The sequence below is a fragment of the Zingiber officinale genome, chromosome 10B, assembly GCF_018446385.1.
Source record: "Zingiber officinale cultivar Zhangliang chromosome 10B, Zo_v1.1, whole genome shotgun sequence".
Taxonomy (NCBI): Eukaryota; Viridiplantae; Streptophyta; class Magnoliopsida; order Zingiberales; family Zingiberaceae; genus Zingiber; species Zingiber officinale.
This window is the reverse complement of record NC_056005.1, coordinates 49,577,566-49,598,863: the sequence shown is the minus strand read 5'-3', so window position 1 is coordinate 49,598,863 and position 21,298 is coordinate 49,577,566. Positions and strand designations below refer to the sequence as shown.

General features: G+C 35.7%; 1 long non-coding RNA gene across 1 annotated transcript; it reads left to right on the top strand.

Moving 5' to 3' along the window:
- Positions 1-18,735: 18,735 nt before the first annotated feature.
- Positions 18,736-19,281, top strand: LOC122030088. Its single transcript, XR_006125306.1, has 3 exons — positions 18,736-18,831; positions 18,954-18,991; positions 19,180-19,281. It is a non-coding gene; the product is annotated as an uncharacterized LOC122030088 (long non-coding RNA).
- The last annotated feature ends 2,017 nt before the right edge of the window (positions 19,282-21,298 follow it).

Genomic DNA, 21,298 nt, shown 5'->3' with positions numbered 1-21,298 from the left:
TAATAGGGAAGTTATCTGTTCTGGTACGTTGGTTGGCAATTTATATACTAAATCCAATAACTCCCACGATGTAACAAATAACACATCTTCTAATTCTTATAAAAGAAAGCAACCTTCAGAAATGAACCAATCATATCTTTGGCATCTAAGGCAAGGTCATATTAACTTGAGTATGATTCAAAGGTTAATAGCCGATGGACTTTTTGGTTCATTGGTGGTGGAAAACTTTCCAACCTGCGAGTCTTGCTTGGAAGGAAAAATGACCAAGAGGCCTTTTAAGACTAAGGGGTATAGAACTAAAGATGTGTTGAAATTGGTTCATTTTGATTTGTGTGGACCTATAACTATCCATGCAAGAGGTGGTTTTGAATATATCATCTCTTTTATAGATGACTATTCAAGATACGGGTACATTTACATGATGCACCGCAAGTCTGAGTGCTTTGATAAGTTCAAAGAGTAAAGGGTTGATGTGGAGAAATGCCATGGTAAAAGTATCAAGACACTACGGTCTGATCATGGTGGCGAATACCTCTTTGGAGAGTTTAGGAATTACTTATCAGAGGCAGGGATCCAATCTCAATTGTCTACACCTGGTACAACCCAACAGAATGATGTGGCAGAACGAAGGAACATGACTCTTATGGAAATGGTTAGATCAATGATGAGTTATTCAGAATTACCAAATTCATTTTGGGGATATGCTCTGGAAACAACAGTGTATATTCTGAATATGGTACCTTCTAAGTCAGTACCCTCTACTCCCATAGAATTGTGGAATGGGCATAAGCCTAGTCTGAAGCATATTGGGATTTAGGGTAGTCCAGCACATGTGCTGAAGGGAAACACTGATAAGTTGGAATCACGTACAGAAGCTTTCTTGTTTGTGGGTTATCCTAAAGGAACGAAAGGTGGTTTATTTATAGTTCTAAAGATCATAAGGTCATTGTTAGCATCAATGCCCGATTTTTAGAAGAGGACTATGTAATGAACCACAAGCCCATGAGTAAAATTATTCTTGAGGAAATAAGAGAGGATACATCTAATCTAGTAACAACAGTACAAGATGAGATACCACAAGAAACTGTAACACGTGTCACAAATGATGCACAATTACAGATAGTGTCTCGTCGTAGTGGGAGGGTTGTTAGGCAACCTGAAAGATTCATATTTTGGGAGAGTCTTTGGACTTGATCCATGGTGAACATAAACCTGATCCCCAGACATATGACAAAGCACTCCAAGATAAAGATGAAGCATCTTGGCAAAGAGCAATGAATATAGAAATAGAATCTATGTATTCTAATAAAGTCTGGAAGCTTGTAGAATCACCAAATGGTGTAAAATTCATTGGATGTAAATATGTCTACAATAGAAAAAGAGGGACAGATGGGAAGGTGGAAACTTTCAAAGTAAGGGTTGTTGAAAAAGGGTATCGATTATGAGGAAACCTTTTCATCGGTAACCATGCTTAAGTCTATTCAGATTCTTTTGCTGCTCATATAGATTATGAGATTTGACAAATGGATGTCAAGACAACTTTCCTTAATAGAAGTCTTAAAAAAAAACATCCATATAAAGCAACCAGATGGATTCATTACGAAGGGCAAAGAGCATCTTGTATGTAAGCTCAATCAATCTATTTATGGACTGAAGCAAGCTTCAAGATCTTGGAACATCCGATTTAATGAAGTAATCTAGTCTTATGGATTTATTCAGTGTCCGGATAAGTCTTGTGTATACAAGAAGTGTGATAGAAACGTGGTGGTATTTCTTGTACTATACGTAAATGACATTTTGTTAGTTGGCAACAATATCAAAGTGTTGTCAGAACTAAGGGTATGATTGTCCAAGCAATTTGATATGAAGGGCTTGGGATAATGCAGACATATTCTTGGAATCAAAGTAATAAGGATCACATAAAAAGAATGTTGTGCTTATCCCAAGCTTTATATATCGATACTATCCTAGTTCGTTTTAGCATATAAGACTCCAAGAAAGATTTTCTACCTCTTAGGCATGGAGTATCTTTATCTAAAGAGATGTCTTCTAAGATATTAAAAGAGATAGAGGAAATGAAGGCAGTTCCTTATGCTTCAGTTGTAGGAAGCCTAATGCATGCAATGTTATGCACGAGATCGGATATCTGTTTTGTCGTGGGCATGGTTAGCAGATATTAAAGTAACCCAGGATCGGGACACTTGACTTCCATAAAGCATATATTAAAGTACCTGAGAAAGACTAGAGATTATATGCTACTTTACAAGGCAGATGATTTACTCCCTGTGAGTTATACGGATTCAGACTTCCAATCTGAAAGGGACAATAGTAAGTCAACCTCGGGGTTTTGTATTTACTTTAGGAAGTGAAGCCATAACTATGGAGAAGTGTTAAGCATAGATGCTTTTTCAGACTCCACCATGGAAGCTGAGTATGTGGCAGCCTCTGAGGCAACCATAGAAGCTATATGGCTTAGAAACTTCATGATCGACTTATATATGATTCCTGATTTACCCGAAATTATTACATATTTAGAAATAAGAATCACATTGGTCAAATGTCTACATTTATACTAAGTGGAGTTGTCCATTTAATTTATATTGTAGATAACATAGTGTGAGGAGACACACAGAAGATCATGTTATCAGATCCTTATAAATTATAAATAGTAGCTCACAACCAAGATGGAATGGGACAAACCTGTAACGCCCCGCCCCTCCTGCTAAGGCTACGGGGGTTACTTGACGACACTTGCATACTTAACACAGCGGAAGTCTTACTTAGAGAATTTAAAAACCTTTTTCTTACTTAAAAATCACAATAGACATAAAAGGTCCACATTGCATACTTATCATAAATTTTGGGTCTTAATACCAAACACATACTTAAAGTCATGGAGTCATAAGGTAAAAACATCAACATGGCAAATTTCTTATTAAATGAAAGCAGGTCATTTCTTTTAGCCAGTCCACTACCGTACACATCCTTCAAGCCCTCCTGCTGACTCTCTTAGTACATCCATTCCTTGCCTTTATCTGTGGTACAAAAAAATAAGCTATGAGCACTCATGGCTCAGTAAGTTCCTTTCCTACTCACAAAAACCGTCAAGCATATTAAAATCACAAGTCATAAGACATAAAGACAAGTGTATCATGTTAAGAGCATATCATGGCATATCATAACATAACATAAAGTATCATGGCATAACATATCATGATTATCAAACGTATCCTGTCATAGCATAACATCATCATAACTAGCATGGCGTAATCATAAAGTATAATCATGGTACATCCCTAAACATATATCATGCAACATATGCACATGTCTTTTGAAAACTTATACAATACATACTTAAACATAATCTCAACATGATTAGGGCCCCGGCTTGTACCACATACATAAATGCGCGCGTCCTATGTAGGTCCAAGGTAGCAAGTCTTGAACCCTACAAGGCATACATACTAGGCCCGTTTCTTAGTCCATCGACCTAGGGGCACTTAGGAGCCCATCCCTAACGAGGCCCGTTTCTTAGTCCATCGACCCCGGGGCACTTATGGAGCCCACCCTTGGTACAAGCCATACATAAAGTAAAGTAGCATGACTTAACTTACATATCATAGTTCTTATCATTTCATGCATATCATATTTCTTAACATATCATAAAACATGCATATTTGGGCACACAGCACATGCATGAATCATAACATACATCATGAAATATCACTTATCTTAAAGCATGCATATTTGGGCACACAGCACATGCATGAATCATATGCTTGCATAACAAACGTATCATTTTATCATGTCATAAAGTAAGCATGTTTGAGCACATAGTACATACATACATGGGTCTTAAGCATACATGAAAGAACATAACACATATCCTATAAAGACATAATCATTCATGGAATCATTAAATATCATCTCTTCATAGCATGTGAGGTATATCTAGTCACTAAACCCATATGGCCGAAAGTCATGAAAGGACCATATGATCTCTAGACAACATACAAAAATAAAAATTTTCATGATATCTTCACATACTAACATAAGAAAGATCATAAGGATGTTAACCTAAATTTTTAAGCCCTCCTAGGTTTCCAATTATTTCATGGCCGAAACCTTTCATGAAGAGGAATCAAGTTCTAAGCAACATGTAAATATGTAAACCCTATACTCATATCATATTATATTTCATAGGGAACTACTTAAGCACATTTAGTTTGGGTTCTAAGTTCCCTAAGCTCCTAATCATATCATGGCCAAACCCTAGCTTATCTCATCCTAGGTTACAAGTAGCATAGAGGTGTTGAACCTTAAGCCAACATGATATACATTTTCATGAGGAACAACATAAGCATGTTTGTTTAAAATTTCAAACTTCCTAGACCCCTTAATTCAAGGTGGCCGAACCTAACAATCATGGAATTAGGTTTTTAGTGGCATAAGAGTATGAAACCATAACTACATTCCATAGCATACATCACAAGAACATCATAGGCTTATATAAGTTGGGTTCTAATTTCTCTAAGCCTTTAAACTTGTAGGGGCCGAAACATGTAAATCATGGAACGAGATTTTTAGTGACATGAGAGCATGGCAACCACAACTACATTTCATAGCATATATCTCAAGGACATCATAAGCATGTATAAGTTGGATTCAAATTTCTCTAGACCCTTTAAACTTGTAGTGGCCGAAACTTAACAAGCATGAAACTAAGTTTCTAGTGGCACAAGAGCATGGAAACCCTACACAATTTTCATGGCTTCATAACAAGGAACAACATGAGTAAACTTAGTAAAAAAAACTACACATGCTAGCTTTAAACCTAATGTGGCCGAAAGTTACATGTATTCAAAATTCTATATAACAAGCAACCATAAAACATCAACTAGTTTCATATTATATTATCAAGAAGGTCATGAGCCTCTTAGCCTTGGTTTCAACTTTCCTAGACTTCAACTCTCATCCTAGCCGAACCCTCATAAGCATGAAATAAAATTCATAACTAACATACAATCATGGCATAACATTTTAGCTTCATGTCTTGTCTTAGGAAAAATCTTAGCATGCTTGGTCTTAGGTTTAAAACTCTCCTAGGCCTTTACTCCTTACTTGGCCGAATATTCATGAGCATGTAAATGGAGTTTCAAACAACATACAAGTAAGAGAAAAGTTAACAACCTCATTATCATAGGGTACATAACAAAAAAGAATAAGAAAACATGCTTAGTTCGAGTCTTGAACTTACCTAATATTCTTGTTCATGCTTGGCCGAAACATGTAAATCATGAAACTAATTTTTCATTAATTATTCTAGCATGGAAACCATAGATTAACTTCATACATAAAATACATGTCACAAGAAAAAATAGAAAGCATATCTATTTACCACTTTCTTAAACTTTTCTTCTTGTTTTCTTTTTGACCGAATTTTTCTTAAACCAAAAACCTAAGTTTTTAAGCGATCTATCTCCATGGAAAAACCCTACAAACTATTGTACCACAGGTGAGGGGAAACTTACCTAATGTTCACTTGTTAATCCTTAAGAAATGGTACCCTTGGTGAAGAGGAAGTAGGGAGCTTCTTCTTCTAGCACTCCTTTCGATTTCTCTTGCTTGGAAAGGTACACCTTGAAGGCTCCTTCTAGTAGTTTAGTTTTCTCTTAGGGAGAAACCTAAACTTGGCTTGTGGAGATGAGGGAGGAGGATACTAGTCTCGGCAAAGGGTGAGGGAGAAGGGGAAAAAAAATGAAATCCTTTAGTTCCCTTCCTTTTTATGCTAAGTGAGTGGAAGTTACAAAGATGAACTTTGCTTCCCTTCCTCCTTAATGTATACATGTATTTTTTTTTTTAATGAAAAGATGTCCTCATTCCTTTCCCCTTAACTCTTCTCTTCACTATCCTCTTTAAACTCCACGAAAATAGAGAGGAAAAGGGAGGAAGACAACTTGTCTTTTGCTACTCTTTTCTTAACCAAGAGGTAAACAAGAGGAAGAAAGCTCATTGGTTTTTCTCTTGTTCCCTTACTAAATTATATCTTTACTTTTAACTACAATTTCTATCATTTCCCTTTCACATATTATTCATTATCCTAGTGGTTAACATACATAATTTTATTTCTATCCTTGGTGGGAGGTTCAAGGTTCAAACCTTCACCTCTTCTTTTTATTTCTCTTATTTCTTTTTCTTTGATTCTTCTTCTTTTATGTTCTAAAGCAAATAACACCCATATACTTATCTTATAATTTTGTGGGTGTTACAAAACCATTGGAGTGGTTGTAGTGTAATTTGGTAATAGTTTATCTTGACTATAATATTACACTAGTACACTATGAGTCTATTGAGCAGGACCATTTGAGATAATTTCTTTTTATACTGACTATATAAAAGAACAAAACCTCTATTATTATGGAAGTACGTACTCTTAATCATGATATAATAACAAGTACGTATTTTTAATATTTATTTCTTTAATTTATCAAAGGGTGTGATTTAGTTCGTTAAATCAATAGACCCGATAAGTTGGGAAATGATATTATTTATATGGTGTGTTGTTGATTATAGAATGAAATTGTGTCCTAATAATCTAGGTTGATGATGTCCCCTTGAGGAGCTCATAAGAATTGTCATGTAAACTCTACAGGTGGACCTAGTCCGGCATGACAATGAAGTTGAGTGGTACTACTTTTGGAGCTAGATATTAATTAAGTGAGTTGTTAGTAACTCATTTAATTAGTGAACATTCGATATCTTAAACACAAGGAGATTAATGCACTCATAATAAGAAGGAGCCCATAATGTAATTTGGGATTGATGCGGTAGTTCAATAATAACTCTTTAGTGGTATGAGTTATTATTGATGAACTTGAGTTGGGTGTTCGGGGCGATCACAGGAAGCTCAAGCTCATCAAGAGACCAAAACTAATTTCTCCTCTCGGTCCCTGTTGTAGCCTCTATAAATCCTTATATCCACAAAGTCCACTTCTTACCCAAGTAATGGGTCGGACACATCCTTACTTGGTGCAAGGGGCCTACCAAGCATGAGCTTGGAAGCCAAGAGGTGGCCGACCAAGCTTGGTGCCCAAGCTAGGGGCCGACACTAGAAAAGGAAAAGAAAGTTTTGCAAACAAAATTTTGTTAAATCTTTCCTTATTTGTAGTAATCTACAATGGTTAAAAGAGAGATTTTATTTTGTTAAAATCTTTCCTTTTTTGTAGTTATCTACAATGGTTAAAAGAAAGATTTTAATTTTGTTAAAAGCTTTCCTTTTATAGCCAGCCTGATGGATTTAAAAAAGAGTTTTAAAATTTTAAAATCTTTCCTTTTATAGCTGTCTACAAAAGGATAAAAGAGAGATTTTATTTTGTTAAAATTTTTCGTTATTTATAGTTATCTATAATGTTTAAAAGAGAAATTTTAATTTTTGATAAAACTTTCCTTTTTGTAACCATGATTTAAAAAGAGATGTTTTAATTTTCCTTTTTTGTAGTTACCTACATGTTTTAAAAGAGAGATATTAATTTTAAAACTTTCCTTTATTGCCATGTACAATAGGAAATTTAGAAAAGAGAGATTTTAATTGTTATTAAAATTTCCTTTTTTAAAGGGAGGCCACAAATAAGGAAGTTTTAATTATGTTTAAAACTTTCCATTTTTTGCCTTGACCAAGGATTATAAAAGAGAAGGAGAGGGTGCCTCATGAATGGACACAACCCTATTCTCTCCTCTCTTTTCCTTGGTGTGGCCGGCCCCTTCCTCCCTCTCTTTTCTCTTCCTTAGGCCGGCGCCACTCCATCCTCTCTTCTCTACCTTCTTTCTAAGGTCGGCACTCATCTTTTCTTGGTGGCCGAAACTTGAAAGAATTGGAGAAGACTCTATCTTGGTGGCCGACTACTTGGAGGAGAAGAAGAAGAGAAGGAGTTTCCTATTTTGGCATCCCTTTGTGACTCGAGAGTCTTGGAGGAGAAGAAGTGGTTCGAGTGGATTCTATCTTTGTAGATCGTTGCCCACAAAACTGTTGGTTGCTACTCGGAATATCATACTGGTTCTATTAGTGTTAGCCATAGTACCAATTATGAGATGATTGTAAAGGGCTCATATTGTATCATATATCATTATTAATAAAAGTCAAAAGGTGGTTATTATATTTATTTCAATTTAGTACCAATTAAATAAATATGATAATGTCCTTGGGTAGTAGGTTCTTATCTACAATATATCAATTGGTTGAATTGATAGTGAGATATTGTAGAGAACACTACTCTTAACTATTCCTAGTCGAGCATTAATATACAAGGACAATATTAATGCGTTAAGACTAGCATATAGGTCAGCGGATGATTTGATCTCACAAGTCATGGATATGAGATATCAGGTTGACACATGAGTATATATTAGAGAATATATACCGAATGACCCGCTATGAGAATGTTTCATGGATCGTCGTATGAGTGTCATAAACATTCTCATGTGATTATTGGTATGAATAGTCCTAAGACCTGAAGTCACTACGGTTCCCTACATAAGGAGTTGTATACTTTGGTATCGTCAAATGATACCCGTAACAGGGTGGACTATAAAGTCGATCACAGGGTATGCAATGAATTATGTGGAGGGATATGAGTGATGTAGATGGGATCTATCCCTTTCATGTGACGGAAGCGATATCTATGGGCCCCTTGATTAGTAGGACACAAGAAAGCATGGACATGCGTAAATGAAACAATATGAGATATTGAGTTCATTTGTTTAAGTGTGTCTACTTGGAGATCAAGAAACACAAAGATTTATATTAGGATGACACGGTCTATGCCTCATTGATCAATCTAGATATCAAGGATAGAGGAACCAAGTCATACAAGATGATAGCCACGGACAGGTTTGGTCGGATCTCGACTTTCTCGTCACTTGGGTAGCAATGATGCCTTTCTAGATGCCACTCATTATTTATGTATCGCAAATATTGATTTGGGTACATTACCAATGTTACGAGAGCCTATAGGGTCACACACAAAGAACAAGTTTATATGGAGATAGGTTCATGTGATGAATCATTGGATTAAGTGTAATCCGAATTTGACTCATTGAGTTAGACTCAAAGGGATCCAATTGTTGGATTGAATTCAATTGCATGGGAATCAATGGGTTAGACTCATTGGGTGAACTTGAGTTCACAAAGGAAGTTGAATTGTCAAAATTCAACCATTGGATTGAATAGTTGATTTTGAGCCATTGGATTAGAAGATGAAAGGGAGGAGACTCTTGGTATACCATGGGATGGTTATATAAATCATTTTGGAAGTGATTTTCATTAGATGTGAATGTGAAGAGACCCTTGGCATTCTCCTTCTTCCTCCTTCCCTATCTTGGTCGAACACACCATTGAGGTTGCTAGCACAACCTTGTGTGTTTTTCTTCTCCATCTTGTTGAGTTTGTGAGACAAATGAAGGCAAGGCTTGTTCGTGTGGATACCGTAGAGGCACAAATGCTTGAACGTGCTGAGATCTGCATCTAGAGAAAAGGTTGCTGTCAGGATTGCGAAGGGCACGCAATAAAGATATAATCCTATCATGTAGCTTAGTATAGATTATGAATAGAAATTGTTTCTTCCCTTCGCATGAATCTGTTGGATAAGAGGATCTAGTTAATTTATTTTTCCGCTGCGTTTCCGCATCTTTGGCGCGCTAGATCCTAACAGTTCCTTTGTACAAAAATTTTGTACAAGTCCCAAACCGTTCCTAACAACTTATTATGTTCTTTAGAAATTAAATTTGGAATCGCAAACAGAACTTAACATTATTGATTCCAAATTCAATTTATATGTTCTTAGTGTTGGAGTGTATACTAAAAGCCTAGCTTTTGTATATACATTTATAAGAATGACATTGGTCAAGTGTCTATATTTATATATACCAAATGTAGATGTTCAATTAATTTATATTGTAGATAACATAGTGTGTGGTGTCACACATAGAAGATCGTGTTATCGGTTCTTTATAAATTAAGAACAGTAGCTCACGACCAAGATGGAAAGGAACAAACCATTGGTAGGTGGTAGTGTAATTAGGTATTAGTTTATCTTAACTATATAATTACACTAGTACACTTAGAGTGTATTTAGCAGGACAATTTAGAGGTCGTTTCTTTTATACTGACGTTATAAAGGAACAAAGACTTCAGTTATTATGAAAGTGTGTGCTCTTAATCCTAATATAATAACAAACACATATATTTGATATTTATTTCTATAATTTATCAATGGGTGAGATTTAGTTTGATAAATCAATAAGCCCGATAAGTTGGGAAATGATATCACTTATAGTGTGTGTTGTTGATTATAGAAGGAAACTGTGTCCTAGTGATCTAGGTTGATAATGTCCCCAAGAGGAGCTCATAAGGATTATCATGTTAAACCCTGCAGGTGGACTTAGTCCGACATGACTATAAGGTTGAGTGGTACTACTCTTGGACTAAGATATTAATTAAATGAGTTGTCAGGAACTCACTTAATTAGTGGGCATCCGACATCTTAAACATAGGGAGACTAACACACTCATAATAAGAAGGAGCCCAAAAATATAATTTGGGATTGGTGTGGTAATTCAATAATAGTTCTTTAGTGGAATGAATTATTATTGATGAAATTAAGTTGTGTGTTCGGGGCGAACACAGGAAGCTTAATTTCATCGGGAGACAAAAACTAATTTCTCCTCTCGGTCCCTATCGTAGCCTCTTGTATATAGAGATTTATACCCACCACATACCCACCTTCTTACCCAACCAATAGGGGCCGACCAAGCTAAGCTTGAAGCTGAAGCTTAGGGTCGGCCAAGCCTAAAGGTTGAGCCTTAAGGTGGCCGGCCAATAGCTTGGAGTCCAAGCTTAGGTGGCTGGCCACATCATATTAAAAAGGATTTTATTTATAAATTTTTCTTATGTGGATTCCTTGGTTTTAAAAGAGAGTTTAAAATTTAAATCTTTCTTTTTATAGCTTTCTACAAAAGATTAAGAAAGGATTTGAAATCTTTCCTTATTTGTAGATTGAAAGGTAGATTTTAATTTTGAGAAAAACTTTCCTTTTTAACCATGTTCATGATTTAAAAGAGAGTTTAAAAATTAAATATTCTCTTTTATAAGTTTCTACAAAAGATTAAGAAAAGATTTGATATCTTTCCTTATTTGTATATTGAAAGGAGATTTTAATTTTTAGAGATAACTTTCCTTTTTGAAAATTATCCACATGTTTAAAAGAAAGATTTTAATTTATAAAATTTCCTTTTTAGTAACCAATCATGAAGGGATAAAATTATTGGAGAAATTTTTATAAATTTCTGGAAAAAAATTAGGAAGTTTTAATTCTTGTTTAATTAAAATTCCCCTTGTTTTGGGGGAATAAGTGGCCGGCCAATATTATTGAAATAAGAAAATTGATTTTTAATAAATTAATTTTTCTTTTTCATGGCAAAAGAATTAAGGAGGTTTTTAATTAAATTTCCTTAATTGTCAAGACCAAGGAATATAAAAGAGGAGGTAGAGTTGCCTTCATGGAAACAACTCTATTATTCTTCTCCTCTCTCTTCCTCCTTGGTGGCCGGCCCTAGCTTCTTCCTCTTCTCTTCTTCTTATGGCCGGCGACAACGCCTCTTGGAGCTCTTGATGGTGGCCGGTTCTAGCTAGGAGAAGAAGGAGAGAAAGGTGGTTTTGTTTCTTGCATCCCTTGGAGCTTGGTGGTGGTGGTCGAACCTCATCCTCTCTTGGAGTCTTGTGGTGGCCGAACCTTGCAAAGAAGAAGAAGGTGCATGGTGGTTCTCATCTCGGAAGATCGTTGCCCACACAACGTCTGAGGTTAGAAGTGGAATACGGTAGAAGATCAAGAGATTATTTTTGCTTACAAAGAAAGGTATAACTAGTAATTGTTTTCCGCATCATACTAGTTTTCTTTGTATTGTTATTTTTGGAAATACCAAACACAAGAGGTATATGATTCTTGAGTTTTCAAAATAGTTTTTTTTTTCGAGTTTGTGTTTTCTTCTTTTTCGAATTTGTGATTCGATTGTTCTTTTTGGTTAATCTAGAGTTATTTAAGGAAATAAATATTATCTTTCCTTAAAAGGCTTTGCCTAGGCGGTGGTGGCTGCTCCCATATCCAAGAAGGCCATGTGCCTCGCCATGTAGTCCTGGAAGCCGATTTTGGAAATTAATATTTATGGAATTAATAACTTAGGTGGATTTGAATCAATAGTGTTAAGTTCCGCTTGTGATTCAAATCTAAACCATTAAGAACAGATAAGTTAAATTTGGAATCAATGATGTTAAGTTCCGTCTGCGATTCCTAATTTAACTTCTAAAGAACACAATAGGTAATTTAAGGAAAGGTTCGACACTTGTACAAAATTTTTATACAGTTGAGCCGGTACGATTTTTCTAGGACTAAACAACACTTAGAGGTTTAGACTTGTATCGCAAATGATGCTTAACATTATTAATCCAATTCTACCCATGTTACTAAGTTAATTAAATATTTATTTCAAAGATCGACTTCCAGGTTAAACGTGGCGAGACACTATGCCTTCTTGGGTATGGGAAAATCCACCACTGTCGAGACAAAGCCTTTCAAAAAAATTCAATATTTAATCTCCTTATAGTAACCCTAGATTTAACCCTAAGAACAATCGAATTACAAGATCGAAAAACAAAAGAAACACAAAATCGAAACATAAATTCGATTACCTAGAATCATTAGCCTCTTGTGTTTGGTATTTCAGGATCTAAACAAAAAGATGAACTAGTTATGATATAGAAACTAATAACTAGTTATACCTTTTGTAGCTTATAGACCTCACGATCTTCTATCGTATTCCTTTTCTTATCTCGGACGTCATGTGGGCGACGATCTACCGAGACGAGAATCCACCCAAGTCTCCTTCTTCACCTTGCACGTTTCGACCACCAACTCTTCTTGACGAGAAGCTTTCTTTCTCTTCTTCTTCTCCACAAGAAACCGGCCACCAAGATGAAATAAAGCCTCCAAGTGCCGCCAGCCTCAATAAAAGGAGAAGAGAGAAAGAAGAGAGGAGAGGGCCGACCACCACCAAGGAAGAGAGGAGAGGAATAATAGATGTATTGTTATGAGGTGAGGCTTCTCTACCCTCTCTTTTATATTCCTTGGTCTTGGCAAATAAGGAAAGTTTTAAACATAATTAAAACTTCCTTATTTTCCCTTGCCAATGAAGAAAAGGAAAATTTAATTAAAATTTCCTTTTAAACATTTAATGGTCGACCCCTACAAGTCTTCCAAATAAGGAAAATTTTAAACACAAAATTAAAACTTCCTAATTTGTTTCCGAAAATTGTTAAAATAAAAATTTCTCTTTTAAAAAACTCCCTTCATGGTTGGTTATAAAAGAAAACTTTTATAAATTAAAATCTCTCTATTAAAATTTAACACCCCAAATTTCCTCAATTAGAGTCCTAAAAGTAATTTAAAAATATTTAAAAATGATATAGAAATATTCTAGGGATTTTTAGAAATTTTTAGAGTATTTTTATGTAATTTTTGGAGGCCGTTTGGTATTTTTACTAAATGGACGAAGTTTCGAAAAAAATATGTCCAAGCCGAGAATTGAACCCACGACCTTTGACTCAGTCAAAACCCAGTTGACCAAGGGGGCAAACAGATTTTTCTGTTTAGAAAAGGTAGCGAATTTATTTAAGATAGTTAACAGAATATTGGATTATAAAAGGGATAAGTTGATCTTGGATTTGTCTGTTTAGAAAAGGTAGAGAATTTATTTAAGATATTTAACAGAATATTATAAAAGGGATAAGTTGATGTTGTATTTATCTGTTTAGAAAATGTAGCAAATTTATTTAAGATAGTTAGCAGCAGAATATTGGATTATAAAAGGGATAAGTTGATGTTGGATTTGTCTGTTTAGAAAAGGTAGCGAATTTATTTATGATAATTAACATAATATTGGATTATAAAAGGGATAAGTTGATGTTGGATTTGTCTGTTTAGAAAAGATAGCGAATTTATTTAAGGAGTTAACAGAAATATTAAGTTATAAAAAGTGATAAGTTGATGCTCTGTTTTCCCGTGACTTAAATCATTCTCTCATTCTCTTCTGCGTACGATGGCGGAGCTCGGGCAGAAAACGAAAGGGAGTTAGGGCATCATCTCCGGTGGCCGACCAAGGTCCTAGAAGCCCTTTTTGTTCGGTTGTGAGTCTAAGAAGCAAGGTAAGTGCTTCTCACCTGCAGTAAGAGTAGTTTCGGACCTTTGTTCTTCTTGAATTCGAAGCATGAGAAGCGCTTATAGTGCAGATTTTTAATTAAGCCTGTAGTGCAGATTTTAATTAAACTTATAGTGCAGATTTTTATGTAGGCTTGTAGTGCATATTTTAATTAAGCTTGTAGTGCAGATTTTTAATTAAGCCTATAGTGCAGATTTTAATTAAGCTTATAGTGCAGATTTTTATGTAGGATTATAGTGCAGATTTTAATTAAGTTTATAATGCAGATTTTTTATGTAGGCTTATAGTGCAGATTTTAATTAAACTTGTAGTGCAGATTTTTAATTAAGCCAATAGTGCAGATTTTAATTAAGCTTATAGTGCAGATTTTTTTGTAGGCTTATAGTGCATATTTTAATTAAGCTTATAATGCAGATTTATATGAAAGCTTATAGTGCAGATTTTAATTAAACTTATAGTACAGATTTTAATTAAGCTTATAGTGCAGATTTTAATTGAGCATATAGTGCAGATTTTAATTAAACTTATAGTGTAGATTTTTAATTAAGCTAATAGTGCAGATTTTTATTTAAGCTTATAATACAGATTTTTGTTAAGCATTAGTGTGCAGAATTTTATTAAGCTTACAAGTGCAGATTTTATTAAGATTATAATGCAGATTTTTAATAAGCTTGAATGCAGATTTTGATTAAGCTTATATGCAGATTTTTGTTTAAACATTTCAGTTTTTAAAGAAGCATTCTTTTATTAGAAGTATTAACAAGTATAAGAAAGATAAAGAAAAGAAAGAAAAGGCCAAGGCCTTAAATAGATCCTAAAGTCAAGACTTTAGGGATTTTGGCACACAATGTGCTAAAGAAAATGTCAAGACATTATATATTAGAAGTATTAAAAGATAACAAGTATTTTACTTTTATCAATGTCACTGTACTGGACTCTCAGTTGTCCTTGGGTTGGGCTCCCATAGTCGTCCCTAGTTTTAGATAACCTAGTAATAACGGCACGGCCAACGGTCGACGGTTGATGACCCGAGGGTCACCAAATGGGCCGTCAAATAGGCCGCCAAATGGGTTGGGTTGTTACAATAGTAAACCCTACTAGATTCGGGACCAGCTATCTCGGGTCTAGTTAGGGATGTGCGCATAGCAAGTACAGTTGTCGGGCCCAAGAAGAAATTTGATTATTATTTTGAAGTATTATATGTATAAGTTTTTGAACAAGTAAAGTAAGTTTTACATTAATATAAAAGTATTAAAGAAGAAGCTTTTTAAACAAGTGAAATAAAAGAATAAGTTTAGAACAAATGAAATAAGTTGCATTTTGTTTTAAAAGCAACAAGTTGAGTTTTCTTTTATGCTAGCATGTTATTTAGATTAGCTTACTGTTCTTTGCTATTAGAAGAGCATGAGTAGCTTTACATGTTTAGCATTTCAGTATGTTTGTTTCTTTTACTAGTAGATGAGCATGAGTAGTTTCCCTTTTGAGCATTCAGTTTTAGTTTTCAGTATATGTACATGCATATCGAGATTTTGTGAGTTAGATAGCGCTTACTAAGCATTTTGCTTGTACTTTGCATTTCCTCTTACTGCAGATACAAGAAAAGAAAAGTTATAGCAAAGGAAGGCGACAAGAAGGTGTGTATGGATGTGTGATGCCTGGACTATAGAAGCCTTGGGACCTAGCATAAGAATTTATTAAGATTGCCATTTATTAAGAATGTATTAGATGAGTCATTTAGTCTTCCGCTGCTAGTTAATTGTATGTTTTGAGTTCTCCAAGAGTTTTAGGAATTACTATCAACATGTGAACAAGGATAGTTAAGTAAAGGTAGTAGTCCAGTAGTGCTCCGCCCTCACAGTCCAGTAGTGAGAAGGGTGGGGTGTTACATAAAACATGTGGATGATTACAAAAAGGAAAGTTATCTCCAAAATTTAAATCTTCCTTTTAACTACAAATAAGGAAAGATATTAAACCTTTCTCTTAATCCTTTGTAGAAACTATAAAAGGAAATATTCAATTTTAAAACTCTCTTTTAAATCATGGATTCCACATAAGGAAAGATTTTAAAATTAAAATTTCTTTTATTTTTATTATGGTCGGCCACCTACTTGAGCTCCAAGCTAGGGTCGGCCACCACTTGATCCATCCAAGGCTTGATTTGGCCGACCCTTGCTTGGGCTCCAAGCTTGGCTTACCCTTGCTTGGGCTCCAAGCTTGGCTTGGTCGACCACCTAAGAATAGGTATGAATGTGGGTTTAGGTGGTTATAAGACTTTATAAATAAGAGGCTACGACAGGGACCAAGAGGAGGAATTGGTTTTGGTCTCCCGATGAACTTGAACTTCTCGTGTTCACCCCGAACACCCAACTCGAGTTCATCAATAATAACTCATACCACTTGTAACGCCCACCCTTCTTACCCAAGGGCGGCACTACGATCTTATACTACTTAGTACATGCTTTAGTTATACTATAACAGCGGAAAATTTTAAATCATTCCTTTTATTTAAATAAGCATGATATCACATATTCTGATTAGTTCGAATGTGCATATATTGATCATATAACTAAAAATATTAATTTGTCCGAATCGTTCTTGCCGAGCCACCACCACACACATCACTATCTGCTCCTCCTGCTGCTCCATTGTCCCATATCTGCGGTACAAGGAAAGTAAGCTATGAGCACTCATGGCTCAGTAAGTTCCTTTCCTACTCACTAAAACCGAATTCATATCATTGCATATCAATATCATGCGAGGTATCATAAGCATACGACATACAAGGGTATCATATTCATATTCATATAATATCACATGACATTCACTACAACAAAATCGCTCATAGACATCAGTGGAACAACATCGGTTTTAGGCTAAAACCGAAGTCGTTGAGTATTTTACACCGGTTTTTCTAAAAACCGGTGTCTATGAGCGCAGATTTTAGCTCATAGACATCGGTTTTATAGGCGATGTCTATGAGCGCCCTTTTTTTGGTTAATAGACACCGATTTTAACATCGGTTTTTAAAATCCGATGTTAATAAACCCCTTCTTAAATAATTTAATTTTTTCACCTGCTAAAATTTACAAGACTTCACAAAATTCCCTCCAAACCTAAACCAATATCGTGCCCCTTCTCTCAACCTAAACCTAAACCTCAGCCTCATCTCCCTCTTCCCCTTCCGCCGTCTCGCCCTCGGAGATCTCGCCGTCGCCGTCCCCTTTGAACAGTGGGTTCATTTCCTCGTCACATCTCCCTGCCCGATTCCGCCGACCCTTCTCTTCTTTCCATTTTTCCCGAGTCGACAGAGCCACTCGTCGCGCCATTTCGCTGCCTAGCTGAGCTTCGCAGGCGGCGCCACAGCTGACGGGGCACAACGCGAGGACGAGTGGAGGCGAGACGAAGAAGAAAGAGGCAAGTGTATCTACCTGTGATAACTCGAAATCCATGAGGTATAGTGGGGTGGAAAACCTATAGAAAGTGAGGATTTGGTATGGATTTCGACTGGTTTTCTTCTGGTAAAGGCTTTGATTGTTCTTCCTGGAGATGTTTTGATTTACTTCTTTTGTAGACGCTTTCGATATGTTTTCCTCTTCTGTGGATGTGTTTGATTGGTTTTTCTTTGTATACGATTCGGGTTGGATTCTTCTCGGTGGGATGTGTTCTTGTTGGAGGTTTCGGTTGAAGGTTACTGCTTGGTTTGCGTATGTTACCCAAAATTGTTTGACAGTGATTTCTGATGTGTTCACAGTAGGTTTTCCTAGAGATTTTGGCTGGTGTTCGATGATTTGAGGTTGAGTTGTGTTGTGTTTTCCATGATGAACAAGTTGTAGAGAGTTGCACGTTACCTGTTTGTTAGAATGGGTCACAGAGAGGTCAGAAGTGATTCGAGCTTTCCTTGAAGTTTTGGTTCCTAATTGGAGGGTTTCGGAATGATTTAGAGTCGAATTTGTGTCTTCGTGAGAAGTTGATTTGAAATCTTTGGGTAATTTCCACTCAATGAATTTTCCCCTGCAGCATCGTTTACGGATTTCTTTTGATTTGGTTTCTGGTTTAGCTCACTTAGAATGTGATAGCAGATCAGGAAAATTAATGATGCATTGTCAGGACTGGTGGGTGGAAGACCTTTCTGTGCTAAAAATTGATCTTTATCAACGAGTTATCGCTGCAATGAGGAGAGCTGGTGACTACGTATATTCTTGATGTTTATTTGTTCCCATTCTATAACCTTGATCCTATGTTTGTTGCACCTATATTTCAGCTGTTCTCTCTCCCTATCTGAACCTGTTCAATGAAAGTATGTGATAGGTTAATTGTTTACTGAGAGTACAACTCAAGTTGCATTTCTTGTCACCTTCTTTTCTTGATATTCACTATTGTGGAAAATGGATTTTCAATTTTGTGCAGTATGCATCTGACTTACTAAAAAAAACAATGACAATGATAATGTTTATTGTCGATACTTTTAACTCCATCAGGCAGTAGTTGTGAGCATTGACCCTCGGAGAGTCTTTGTCGGGAGCCCTGATGATGTTGAATTTAAGACCATTAAGGTTTCTTCCCCAGGTACTATATAATTATAATTTAGCCTTTCTTGCTTCTTTTAGCTCCACAAATTATTGCTTTTCTCATTATATGTTTCTTTCCACTTCTCTATGATTACATTTCTTCTTCCATGATAACTTCAGGCCCCTCAGGTGAAGAGTAGGCATGGTATCAGTGCACAGTAAGCTTTTCATTATTTATGCACATTATTTTCCCTAGTCATGTATTTTGTCACTAATTTCTTCAAACTAGTCTGGATGCTTCAACCCAAACTCGTAACTATAAATTGGATTACTTTGTGTTAACCTCAGATGAACAAACAAGGTCTTCAAATCTTTCTCTTGTCTGATTTGACCTTTTCTTGTGCAGGTCAATGGTGGACGTGAGGTTCGGCCTATTGGAGCTTTTGAACTTGCAAAAGCTGTCCAAGAACTTGGAGCTGGAGAAATACTATTAAACTGCATAGACTGTGATGGTAATTTTTCTTGGAGTTTGCAAAAGTGTTCTGTTTGTCCATCCCTGAAGCCTTGTCCCTTTGAAGCCTAATGTCTAGCAATGGGTTCATCAAGGCCTCATATAATGTCATTGTGCATAAGAGAGATGCAAGTTCTTCTACAGTGTATTTCGATACCTTGCTCAGATACACTAGTTTTGAATAGCATATATAAATTTATGAAGAAATAGTGAAGCAAAATTTGTATAAGCTAAATAGCCTTACCGCGACATCTACATGTGTCAGGATGGGGAACTAATGAGAAGACACTGATCAACATTTTAGCGCATAGAAATGCCACCCAAAGAAAGCAGATTCAGTTGGCTTACGAGGAATTGTACAACGAGAGTCTCACCAAAAAGCTCGAATCAGAACTGAAAGGAAACTTTGAGGTGGTTATTTTTCTCAACCTTTATTGTCCAATGAATGTTTTTATCTGTAGGGGCAACATCATTTGCAGAAGCTAATATTAATTATTTGAAAAATTTATAAATGTGAAGAGATCGACATGAACTTAGATATGACTTGAACCAATACTATGAATGTAAGTACATAATTAATGGTAGATTGATAGGACTTGTGGCTTGTTATGCGTGATATGCTTATGTACACTATCACATTGTAGCGGTGTATCTGATTATGTTTGATTCTTCAGAAAGCTGTATACCGCTGGAAACATCCACACTTCCAATCAAAACTTGACACTCTTAATTTGATAGCATGTAAACGTTTACAAAAAGCATTAGATGTTTTGTTTCACAAGAGTGAAAACTAGTTGCTTCTACTTAATATGTACATGGTTTATGCATATGGCTTAGGTGAAAAGGAGAAAAGAACCCACACAAATTGGAATGAATTTAGCTCTGACATAGCATGTACAGTAGCTTAGGGATGACCTTAAGCAATTCACACAACATAAAACACATGAATTAAACAACCCATATTAATTGACCTACATCCCATTAAAGAAAATTTATATGTTGACTTAAGCAATCCTTATGCAACCATTAATGAGTGTAGCATTCTCTCATTTCATAAGCTTATATGGTTGCTTTATTTGCCTAAAATAAGTTACAAATCGGATGCTATGCTTTTGTTACAAACCAGATACTAGTTGGAGACTAAATGATTGCCTAAGAAGAAAGGAATTAGAGATTAGGAGCTGCAGTGAGTAGAGTGGCTGGATAAGCTATCTTAAATGGTAACCTTAGGATTAAAGTATTGATTACATTTTTAACCTGCTCAACTTCCTCTAAATATCTAACACATTGATACTCGAATTTAACCTAACCTATTAAGATAAATGGGTAATCAAACTTAAAGGGTACCCATTACCATATTTAGCTATACCAATGAATTTCAAGTTCAACTAGAAGTAAGAGTGAGTGTCAATATGCCTGTGGGTACCTCAAGAATAGGGAACTCTTTGTTTTTATGATTTAACCCCTCTTCATTATTTTACTCACATCTTTTGTTTTTACCTATATTCATGTTTTTCATTAATCAGATAGAGACCCCTAACTACATTATTTAGGCTACAAGCTCGACCTCTACCACATGGCTATAGGGAGGAAATGATCATGTTGATCGCTAATCTTATCCCTAGCCGATCATTAAACATTAAATGTGTGGGAATTTACTAGAATCTACTCCTACATGAAGCAAATGAATAAAAACTACAAGTAAAGTTTACCTACCCTGTTATGACTTCAGAAGAATATGCTGAATTTTCCATGTATGCTGGCCTTTAATATAGAGGGCTACAAGAGGATTATATCTTAGGTCAAGACACTCCAAATCCATCATAAACCAAAGGGAAAATAGTTTCTACTTACTAGAGGATTTAATGGACCCAAAAGGAAGCTCTAACTTGCTGTTTTGGGTGCTGAACTAAGGAGGCAGCTGCCTTCTTGCCGCATTCCTTGCTGCTGTGGTTGGTAGCAGAAATCACAGAAAATAGGGGCCTTAGTGCAGGATATTTAGGATACCAAGATG